Raw genomic sequence first — 12,163 nt, 5'->3', positions numbered from 1 at the left:
ATTATCAGATTATATGCTTTTTGTCGTGATGGTGATGGATGTGCACTAGGATAGAGTTATATTTCGCGTGCCACCATACCAGAATTGCATACCAAAGAGCCACAACACGTTTTGTTTCACAGGTTCGTACAACGTGATCTCACCCGATCTAGTGACCCGATCACGTGATCTAGACCCGATCTCATTCAGCGCCCGGATCAATTTCAATGAGTTTCAATGAGAAATTATGCATCCAATTCATTTAATGTGAATATAGCAGGTATTTCTCATTGAAGTAACGAGAAGTGTTGCGGGAAAGCTGACTTTATGTTTGAGCGCTCGAACAGATGTTGTGGTGAAGGAGACTTCCAGGGAACCCGGAGCTAATTTGTCCAATGAGAACCAATCACTTTAAATGAGAACTGAGACACCCAATTCATTTAATGTGAATAACGCAGGTGGGCCATTCCACCCCAAGTGATCCAGAGGTGCTGCTGGACCCCCCGGGATTTGGATGAGGATTTTTTTGGTGATTCCTTATGGGTCACAAAGCGACGAAACGAATGTCCCCAGATGAAAAAGTGCACAGTGTTGACGGGACGGGCCCTCGAAATTTGGCTATCTGTCGGAAACCACCAATGCTTTAATGACGTGCTGCGAACCAACTAAAGCGTGGATCGTGTCGGGAATGGTCTCATTTGAGAACTAAGAGTTCGTTTTGTCATACATTACACATTTTGGTCGCCAAACCTGAAGCGATCCATCCGCGACTTACGACTGAAATTTGCGAATTTTTTCAAACTTCACGAATTTTTTTAGAAGGGTAAATAAACGAATACCTCCTTCGAATTCTTTTTCGGAATAGTATATGCGCCCGTAAACAAACACTGAAAAAATCAGCTCGAAATATTGAGCACCGGTTGCAGCAAAAAATTGCAAAGTTGGGAATTTTTACAAAAACTGTTGTTTTCAACGCGAAATTTCGTCAGGAGGAGGTCGGAGTAGAAACGTGGCGATGGTGCCATTCAATACGTCGTCTTGCCTGGTACAAATAAAAAAAATGTCCAGGGTACTTTTCCGTAAAATCAAGTAATAATTTTTTTCCCGCATGAGCCATCACGGAAAAGTACGCACGCGTTGTGAGGCGAGTATCGCGCTTAAATGAGAAGTTTTATACCAGAGGCTTGCTGCGTTGAGCTGTATGTTTATTTACACCTTTTATCACCCATGCCACCTTAAATGCAACATTATTTACCTAGATAACACTTCTAACATCACGTCGACATATATTTCACTCAGTCACAATGAGCGGTGGAGTACCGCTGCACGTTCAGTATGTACACTCCTCGATCCTTGAAATTTGCACTGCAGACGTGTTGAAACAAACACAAACTCAGCCGTCGAAGACACGAAAGATTGTCCTTTTGCTTGAATTTGATGTGATCTTGGCAGCAATATCGCACCGTGTGACGGGCTCGAAGGCGTGATAGGACCCTGTTCCACGGAGAGGGAGGGCGTTCTTGAAGCGGTCAGCCAGCATGGTTTCTTCATTTTCAACCTCTTCTTTTGGTACCCATATTGCTGTGATGCTTTGCATATTAGCCTCAGCCCACTTGTACAGGTCGTACGGTGTTAGTATTTGACTATCGTAGGGGCGTTGCAAACTGGCTTTTGCCGCTAGTCGCTTCAGTGCGACTCCCACACCATCGCATGGTCCTTTGCCGTGCGATGTTGCATAGAAGTGCAATGTTGCATTCAAGCCGAAATCACTGAAATGGTGGCAGATGTTTACGAAGTTCTTTTTCTTCTGATACTGAGAAGCAGCTTCATCAGTAAGATAGTTGACCTTGGTGAGATGTGGATGCTTCGCGGTTATGGCTCCAATCATGTGCCTCTGGAAAGCGTGAACGGCAGCATTGTCGTGCTTTAGGCACGACAACGCTGATCTGATACCACAACGAATATTGTGTGACGGAGTAGGGTCGGGTCTTCAGTGTTGGAGTCACGGAAGTAGATAACGATTGGATGAATGGTTGCTTGCGTTTCATGCCAATAAAATGACTGCGGAGAGTTTTGAACGAGAAAGCTGTAATTTTCCGAGAAGTCCATAAGGATTATGGCTTCGTCTCCTGGGAGGTCAAGTTTCAGCTGACGAAGAAAATTGGCGTGTTCCTTCGAGATGAAATGATGCATTTTCATACCGTCCAAGTGGTCAACCAGTCGATGACACAAATCGTCGTACGCAAGCACAATGGACTCCAAAGTTGGACGGCTGCCCTGCGCCCACTGTTTGAAGGTGACGTCTCCAACGAATTCTTCGTCGAAACCTGAAGCATACTGTAGGCGCCCGATTAGGTTTGTGGTTCCCGGACACTTCGGACAAGATCCGCTCATGCACTGCTCACTTTCCACATTGCACACCGTGGCAGCCAGTAGCTCTTTGTAGTCGCTTTCCATGTCGATGGCATGCAGCATAAGCTTGATGTTTTGATGGTAGAGGCAAACGCATACGTTATGCGTGCCCGGTGCCCCGGCCAGGACGCACCATGGAGGACGTAAGGACGCAAATGTGGAAAATCCGGCTTTCAAATTTTCATTCTCGTTTTTCCACATCTCGTATGCCTCTCTCAAATTTGTCAACATCATCCGTTTCTGGTGGCCGCGATTAACATCCCTCGCTCCTGGGAAGCTGTAGGAAACTCTGTCGTCATGAAAAAAATCTGTGATGGACAGCTTTACGTCGTCTCCTATTGCTCTGCCTTGCTTTGGTCCAGGTTGTGCAAGTACTCCGTCGCGGTGCCTCAGCAGCCTAGCCGCTCTAACCATGCTTGCTCCAAAATAATTATCTACTTTCTTTCGAGACCATGAAGTGGGCGCGAGGGTAAGTATGGTGACCTTTTTTGATGTGCTTTCTTCCTTCTTGAATTTTTCTCTGAGGTCTCGTAGCAAACCGTTGTACTCGGTAGCCAGACGTTTCGGCGGTGCCATACGACGCCCTCGGACATTTAAGGATGATTCAAATTTTGCCTGAAGTTTCTGACGCGCTTTGGTCACCTTCCGCTGAATGCAGCTTCTTCGGTTCTTTGTCGCCAATTTACGGTTCATGGGAGTCTCGTGTATGAGCTCAAGACAGACGTTAAGATCATGGAGCTCCTGGGGGTTGTCTACCGCTTCACAGGCGGCTCGATGTGGTTGTGTGGAAGTGCTTGGGGTCGCACATTCCTCTTTCTTATTTGTGAGTTGGAATGTTTTCATAAAACACTTTGGGCACAACCTGTCACCGGGGACTAGGTTCAGGCCAGGAACTGCGTTTGCCAAGTTCGAAGAGATGACCTTTGTACCACGACAGTGCCTTTTGTGCAGAAGGAAAGGGTCCATACAATTTTTTGAAGCAAGTAGGGCCGTGTACTTTCGTGTGTACAAGAAAAAATGATGGTAACAAATACTGGCCGTTATCTTGTCCATCTCACGTTTTGACCAACGACATATCAGGTTCTGATCATGCAGGCTGAGGTCCAGGAATGGGGTCAGCTTGCTGTCCTTGGTTAGCGTTGTCTTATGGCAGTCAGTTGGTCCGAAGGAACACGGCGAAAGAAGGTAATTTGCCGGCCTGAAATAGAGACGGGATGCGAAGTGTTGTGAGGTTCTTGTAATGAACTCCTTGAGACCTGAGGCGGAACGTTTAAGAACAAGTGGCCCTTGACTCCTCGTCTGCTCTCGGAAGACCGAATCCTTACACTTCCTCCCCCTCTTGACGGTGGGTACGCTGCGGAGCGGAACCGAACCGTCACGCTTCATTTGGAAGTGTTATTGGTTGACGTGCCGACGCGCAATGTAGCGCCTCAAATCTTGTACGTGGAGCCTTGGGTTGACTCTTGAGCCAAGATCAAGAGTGTAGACATTCCCCGACCTGTGGATAATTTTCGCTGGACCAATCCATGGCTTTGCGACTCGAGAAGTTTCGCCTTCGGCCTTATTCGACAAGGCCCTGTTGCGATAAAGCACCAGGTCGCCGACATTGAATTCTGCAAATCGCCGAGTTCTGTTGCAGTAATGGATGCGCTTCTGTGACTGCTTCGAGAGCTCGCATCTAGCTTTTTCGAGCCGTTCTTCAATCGTTCCATTCGTGTGATCGGGAAGCAATCCCACCGGAAACACTGAATCTGCCGGTGCTCTGGGAAGGGCGGTGAGGATTAACTCAAATGGAGCTGATCCAGTTGAACGTTTCTTCGCAGACCGTAGGGCGAAAAGCAGTTCGGGAAGCTTCGTGTCCCATTGTCGCTGGTTTTCTTCCAGGTATGCCTTGATCATGCACTTGAGTGTCTGATTATACCTCTCTGTTGCATTGGGTTGCGGATGATACGTTGGAGTGAATGTTTTCTGAACTCCCCATGATGCACACAATACGGACAAGTTGGATGATTTGAATTGCGGGCCATTATCCGTAAATAAGATGCATGGCGCTCCCCATCGTGAGAATAACTCACGTGTCTTGTCACAGACAGCGGTTGCTGTGGCGGCTCTGAGTGGAAAGGCTTCGACGTATTTTGTGAAGATGTCCACGAAAACGAGCAGGAACCGGAAACCCTTCGATGTTGCCGGATACGGTCCCATAAGGTCAGCAGCCCACACCTGGGGTGGCTGCTTTGCTGTGTACGAAGACATGTAGCCTTGTGGCTTTTGCCGTGGGATTTTCGCACGTTGACAACTTTCGCAGGATGCTACGTACTGTTCCACATCTCGGTGCATTTTCGGCCATACCACTCGGTTCTTCAATCTTGGAAGTGTTTTTTCCAGTCCAAGGTGCCCGGCTGTTGGTGCGTCGTGAAATGATACAAGAAACATCTCTCGTAGCGAACTGGGAAGAAACGGCTTCCACTGTTCCTTGTCATCTCTGCTGGCTACTAGCTGGCAGAGGATGCCTTCCTGAAGGCTGAATTTCTCTCCGTTGTGTTCAACAACCGGTCCATCGGAGTGCAATTTTTTCAAAAATGAGTTGCAAGAAAGGATCTATCCTTTGAGCTTGCCTGAAGGCTTCTCCTGCTTGGAAAGTATCTGGATCTACTGTGAGATTCTCCGAATCTGTCTGTTGCGTTGCGCTTTCCTGTATGTCGTTCTGAGCAGACGCTTGGCCCATGTGATTACAGCAGCAACTGTGCTACGTGACAGCGCATCCGCGACGGGGTTGAGCTTACCAGTATGCTTGACGGTAAAAGCGAAGGCTTGAACCCGAAGAACCCAACGTGCTAGACGTCCTTTGACAGGATTCTTTTCGAATAGCCATTGGAGCGCAGCGTGATCAGTAATAACTGTTGTACTTTGACCTTCAATGTACGATTGCCATTTCACCAGCGCCCAAATTACACCGATACATTTTTTTTTCCGTCGCACTGTATTTGATTTCTGCGTTGGACAGCTTCCGGCTGGCATAGGCCACGACTCTCTCACCGCTGTCGCTATGCTGAGAAAGAACGGCTCCCAATGCTGCATCACTTGCGTCTGTGGCAATCTGGAACGGCCTTGTAAAATCAGGGTACTGGAGGACAGGTGCTCTCACCAAAGTGTCCTTGATAGCTTGGAAAGCAACTTCGCACTCTGGAGTTCAGCTCCATTTGACACCTTTCTTTTCCAAAGCATTTAGTGGTCTTGCCAGCTCTGCATAGTTCTGTATAAACCGTTGATACCACCCGCTCATGCGATTTAACTCTTTGAGGTTTCTTGGAGCCTTATAGTCGGTTACCGCCTTGACTTTTTCATCCACAACGCTGATGCCATCTGTCGAAACAATGTGTCCCAGATACTCTAGCTGCTTTCTACAAAAACGGGACTTGTTAAGCTTGACAGTCAGGTTATGCTGTGCGAGGGGAGCCATAACTTGAGCGATGTGTCGAAGATGGTCTTCAAACGTTTCGGACCAGATAATTATGTCGTCGACGTATATTAAGCAGGTGTTTCCAACAAGATCACCTAAGACGTCGGACATCATTTTCAGAAACGTTGCAGGACCGTTGACAACACCGAACGGCATAACTTTGTATGCAAATTTGCCCTTGTGGCAAATAAAAGTCAGTTTGTCTTGATCCGAAGGTGCCACAGGTATCTGATGATACCCAGAAACCATATCCAATGTCGTTAGAAATTTCGCTTTTCCAAGTAGCGTCAACGAGTGCTCGATGTTGGGAATGGGGAAAGAATTGAGCTTGGTAACGGCGTTGAGTTTGATGAAGTCAACGCAAAGCCGAACTTCACCATTCTTCTTGTTAACAGGTACGGCTGGAAAAGCCCACTGGCTGTTGCTTGGCCGAATGAGGTCCCTTTGCAGTAGCGCTTCCAATTGTTGCTCAACAGCTCTTTGCTTTGAGACTGAGTATGGGTAAGATTTGCAAGCAACTGGAGCTGCGTCGCCTGTATCAATGTGGAAGACATGAGAAGTGGAGCGTCCAGGGCGATCCGTGATGACCGTGGAATAAGATTGTAACACAGCAAGAAGTTGGTCTTTGTTTTCTTGAGTGAGCGTGGCTTTCTCCACTGCTAGAAATAGTGCGTCCGCAGGATCACCTGTGGTGCGACTTGTTATTGCTTGGGTTTCATCGTTAGAGGTTGATGAAGTACTATATGCAGGCTGAACGTCCAGTTCGGCAGTGCAGTTAGTATTTGCGTCTTCAGAGGTAAGGACGTCGATCTCCTCTCCAGTAGATGTACGCAGCTTTAGCGGTCGAAAAGAGAGTTCTTGTACCAAGCAATCGATAATGTCCATGCCGGCAATAAAGTCTGTGGAACAGTCTTCCATGATGAGGTTTGGCACCTCTCGCTTCCAGGACTTTACCTTCACCAGTACAGGGACCGTGCCCAGAACGGTGATTTGTGTTCTATCAGCGTTCCAAACGGGGCTGTTGCAACTGGCAGCATCTTCCAGAACACCCAGTTTCTTGGAAAAATCTTTCGACATAACGCTGAGCGTTGCTCCTGTGTCAAGCAGCATGAAAGTTTCACAGTTGTTCACCGTTGCCTGTATGAAGATCTGCTTGTGATCTTCCGTCAATATGGAGTGCATCTTTCCTTTCTGTTTTGCGCACTTCGGAGCAATGTGTCCTTCTTGACCACATCTGTAGCACACTGGTGTTCGCTTTGACGAAGGGGGCGGCTTTGTTGTGGGAACTTGCGAGGTCGATGGCGTCACAGGCACATTTGCTTCTGAAGAAGTGAGCTTCGTATCCGTCCGATTATGATTTTCCGAAGATTTGTCGCATTGGAATGAATCTTTGGACTGAACCACTGAACGCTGAACTGGCTGAGCGGACCAAGCATGCACGCGTCTGTGCATGACTTCATCATCCTCTAGCTGTTTTGCAGCTTTGATGAGGCCATCGAGACCGTCCCGAGGCTGACATCTGCGTCTTGCGATGTGCGTTTGATCCCTTAAACCAGAAAGAATTATCGAAGAAAAGGTTCACGTAGTCTCCTCAATCTTGCACTTCTGAAGAAGTTCCGCTTTGCAGTACATATAGTCGGTTACATTTTCTGACGTACGCTGAACACGTTTCAGCATTTTCTCATACAGGAGTGCTGGATTTTCTTCCACAGAAAATGCACTCACCAATGCAGTTTTCCATTGTTGCCATGTCTTGAGGTTTTTCCCTCGTGCTCCATGCCAACGTCGGGCAGTACTTCGAAGTTTGCTGATAGCCATACTGAGAGACATTTCGTCATTCCACTGCGCGAGAGTTGCGATCCGCTGGAATTCAGTCAACCAGTCGCTAACATTATCGCCTGAGGATCCTTCGAAGAGCCGTACATGACATCAAGTCTGGCGTCACGTTTACTTGAGTTGATCGGGAAGCGCTGGTCTGCGTCTGTACAGCCAGACTCAAAGCTTCAGTGGCTTCCTTAAGTGGCTTCGTTGAGAATTCCTTCCATGTCAACGTCGTTGATATCATTTGTAGTTGCAGTTGCTCCGCTGGCATCTTTCTTCGGAGGCATGTTGTCTACGTGGCATGCGTTCGAACGTTCCAAAAGGTGATCCAAGAAGTCTGTGTCGGCTGCGCCAAATTGTGAGGTTCTTGTAATGAACTCCTTGAGATTTGAGGCGGAACGTTTAAGAACAAGTTTACTTTCCCACCACACTTAAATTAACAACAAAAATCCATCATCAAGTCCCATGCAGTGCCGATCAAGCAGCTGCTCGTCGTTCTGTTGAGATCGCAATCCCCTGTCCTCTTCTTTTTCGTCGTCTGCTCTCTGCCCTTGACTCCTCGTCGTCTTCTCTCGGAAGACCGAATCCTTACAGTGTCGGTTGAGACTCGGGCACGCTGTACTGCATGTAAGTAGCGTCTTACTACATTGCTTCTTGACATTCCACAGCGGTCAGGAAGTTTAAATTTAAATAATTCGGGGTTTACGTCGCGAAGCAACTGAGGCTATGAGCGACGCCACAGTGGTCGGTCTGTGGATTAATTTTCCCCACCCTGGGGGTTCTTTAACGTGCGTGAAATCTCACACACGGGACACACTGCTTAACGTCCGTCCTGGGGACGGCGTGCGTAAGCAATTCGTACCCGCCACCGAATTGCTCGCGTCCTAGGCCGGGATTGTAAGGCGCATACGCTACCAACCAAGCCACCCAGCCGGTCAGGAAGTGGCACAAAGAACTACGCAGCACGATTATTATTATTACTATTATTATTTTAGGAATCAGACCAGTTAAGGAAATACTTTTGACTTCGAACTTTGCAGGTTAATTACGTGATTCCCAGCGTAACGGAAGCAATGGCATAATACACCAATTTTGCGAAAAACGTTTATAATCGTGATGACTATTGGTACATGAATACATTGTGAGGTCGAGGATTATTTTAAAGTAGCTTTAAGTACTCTACAGGACTATAGGTAAGGAACGTTGATTATTCGCTCAAGGTAGCAGCACCCTGACAGCGGCGACGTACACAGCGTGATATACAGTAAAAATTTTCGACAATTTCCACACATTCCTGCAGGCAACACAAATCATACAACAAATACGAAAAGCATTCCGCAGTAACTCACCTATCTGAGCATAGACCGGTGCTCGGTCCAGGTTGTGCCTTGTCGTCATCCATGCTACGGAGAACGCTATCGGTTCGAGTGACAGACAGGTACTACAACCATCGTCACCAAACTTACCGATGGCCGGAAAGAACATCATATCGTCATATCTTAACTTTAAAGCTTGTGGTGGCATGTCCTTGGTCCTGTGTAATCACCTGTAATAAAGCGCTGTAAACCGTCACTCACGTACAAGCGGCTTTGGAACAAAGGGTTGGGGAATGTATGGGTGGCAACAACACGCGGGGTGCATGAAGCCATAATAAGCCAGGAATTCAACGTAGATTACGTAATCCTGTGAGATTGGAATGTTGTAAGCCGTTCAACAGCAAAAACGCTTGGCAACCTGTATTGTAAGCAAATGCCGCAACTTGAGTTTACAGCTTTGTACTTAGTGATTTCTGTGCTCCGCTGTTCCCATTTTTTTTTGTCTCCAGGTCGTCTGGTGTGTGTCGTCTAGATTCATGACAGCTAAACTGGCAAAACTTTGGTAATTTCACCGCTATAAACGACGCCCAGTCATCTAAAGATACTCTTAAGGGATTGTGTGTTATCCTCCTTATCACCCTTATGTGTTATGCAAGTTGCATATTTCTGGTGGCAAGCGGAGTCCTGTTGTCCTGAGATGTTGGGTGCGCGCTACATCTGCAGTGGAGCCAGCAAAATTGCAACACGTGATGCTTATCTTCGCGCGTCGGCGGGCGGTCGCGCACCGCCGTACGCGTTCACGTCTCCTAATACAACTTGCGGGAAAAAAATTATTACTTGATTTTACGGAAAAGTACCCTGGAGATTTTTTTTATTTGTACCAGGCAAGACGACGTATCGAATGGCACCATCGCCACGTTTCTACTCCGACCTCCTCCTGACGAATTTTCGCGTTGAAAACAGCAGTTTTTGTAAAAAAATTCCCAACTTTGCGATTTTCTGCTGCAACCGGTGCTCAATATTTCCAGCTGATTTTTTCAGCGTTTGTTTATGGGCGTATATACTATTCCGAAAAAAATTTCGAAGGAGGTATTCGTTTATTTACCCTTCTAAAAAAATTCGTGAAGTTTGAAAAAATTCGCAAATTTCAGTCGTAAGTCGCGGATCCATCGCTTCGGGTTTGGCGACCAAAATGTGTAATGTATGACAGAACGGACTCTTAGTTCTCAAATGAGACCACTCCCGGCACGATCCGCGCTTTGGTTGGTTCGCAGCACGTCATTAAAGCATTGGTGGTTTCCGACAGATAGCCAAATTTCGAGCGCCCGTCCCGTCAACACTGTGCACTTTTTCATCTGGGGACATTCGTTTCGTCGCTTTGTGACCCATAGGGAATCACCAAAAAAATCCTCATCAAATCTCGGGGAGGGGGGGGGGGGGTCCAGCAGCACCTCTGGATCACTTGGCATGGAATGGCCCAGGTATTTCTCACTTAAGTAATGGGAAGTGTTGAGGGAAAGATAGCTTCATGTTTTAGCGCTCTCACAGGTGTTGTGGCGAAGAAGATTCATAGGAAATCCAGAACCAAATCAAGTAATTAGTTCACTGGGTGCCAATGAGAAACAACGATTTCCAATTGGAGCAGTCTAAACCGACGTGTTGTGCAAGGAAGACCCCCTTCACAGAAGAAGAACGAATTGGGCAATTGGTTTAGCATCGAACCATCATGATCACTGTGCGAATTAAATTAATGTTAGCAAACATTTTATGCGGATATGATTGCTTCATGCATACATGAAAGGATGAAGATCATGAAAGACACATTCGAGGGATAGAGCAAGTTGGTGAGCACTGAATACAGAAGTCAATCATTCTAATTTAAAACGTGTTTGGATTCCAACACACATGAATTGCCTCTCTCGGACCCAACGGCGTGAATGGATGCCCAGGCTAAATGAGTATCCCCCCCCCCCCCCATCCAATAGGAAGCGCTCCATTAACTTTGCGCTTCTGTTGCTTCAGGTCGAGAATATGAGCTGGTGTCTCAAATGGTCTCATCAACGCACACAGTCTACTGCGGAAGTACAGCGGATGCATTTCTACACCGGCGTGGTACAGAGAACCCTCGTTATTATGACCCCCGTTAATCTGACATTCACGCTTTATGACCGAATTCCTGGGGAACGGTTTTTCCCCATGTAAATCCTTCCCGTTAATATGACATTCCGCTTATCGGATTATGACCGAGATTTTTGGACACAGCTGGGGTCAAAGACACGTATTATCCTCCCGTTATTATGACCGCGTCACACACCCCTTTGAGTGGCTGCTTAAGTTTCTCAGGAACAAAGTGACACAGTTAAAGTGGGGCGCAGTGGATTAGGGTGACTCAAGGCGTTCTTGACCTCGACATTACTCATACCTCTTTTCGGATTGCTAAAGCAAGAAAGACAGTGAAAGACAGAAAAAAGACAGTGACCGCAGGCCCAGGTGACAGTTTGGTTCAAAGCGTCGTGATGGCCGGAACGAAGCGGAAGAGGACTGACCTGACAGCCGGAATGAAGAAGCGAATCTGCGTCCGTTTTAAAGAGAACCCGTCTTCCCACCTCGAACTCGCTGAATGGGCAAAACGGGAGCTATCCCTGGATGTAGGAAGGTCAACCATCACCACTGTACTCAAGGAAGCAGACAAATGGCTGAAAGTTCCCACGGACGAGTCTAACAGCGTTCGAGCACGACCACCGAAGCATGTGCAGCTCGAGAGATCACTGCAGCTATGGTTCAACGACGCCATGCTCACGGAGAAGGCGAAAGTGTACGGAACGCTTCTTGGTAAGTCACTGAAACCGTTTTATCCACTTCACCACACTAACTTTTGTGTCCGTTTGTCGTTGCAGGAATTGAGGGCTTTAGCTATTCTGCTGGTTGGCTGAGCCGTTTCAAGAATCGCAACGGAATTCGCAACTTTCAACTTCATGGAGAAGCTGCGTCCGTGGACAAGAACACCGTGGCACTGGGTAGAGGTAGGCTTCGTAAAATTCTGGCCAGCTACAGCGAGGATGAAATTTACAATGTCGACGAAACAGGACTATTTTTCAAGTTGGGCCCAACGTCATCACTTGCAACGACGCATGCCGCTGGGACAAAGCATAGCAAGGAGCGCATCACCGTAGCA

The sequence above is a fragment of the Ornithodoros turicata genome, chromosome 1, assembly GCF_037126465.1.
Source record: "Ornithodoros turicata isolate Travis chromosome 1, ASM3712646v1, whole genome shotgun sequence".
Lineage (NCBI taxonomy): Eukaryota > Metazoa > Arthropoda > Arachnida > Ixodida > Argasidae > Ornithodoros > Ornithodoros turicata.
This window is presented reverse-complemented; position numbering follows the sequence as displayed.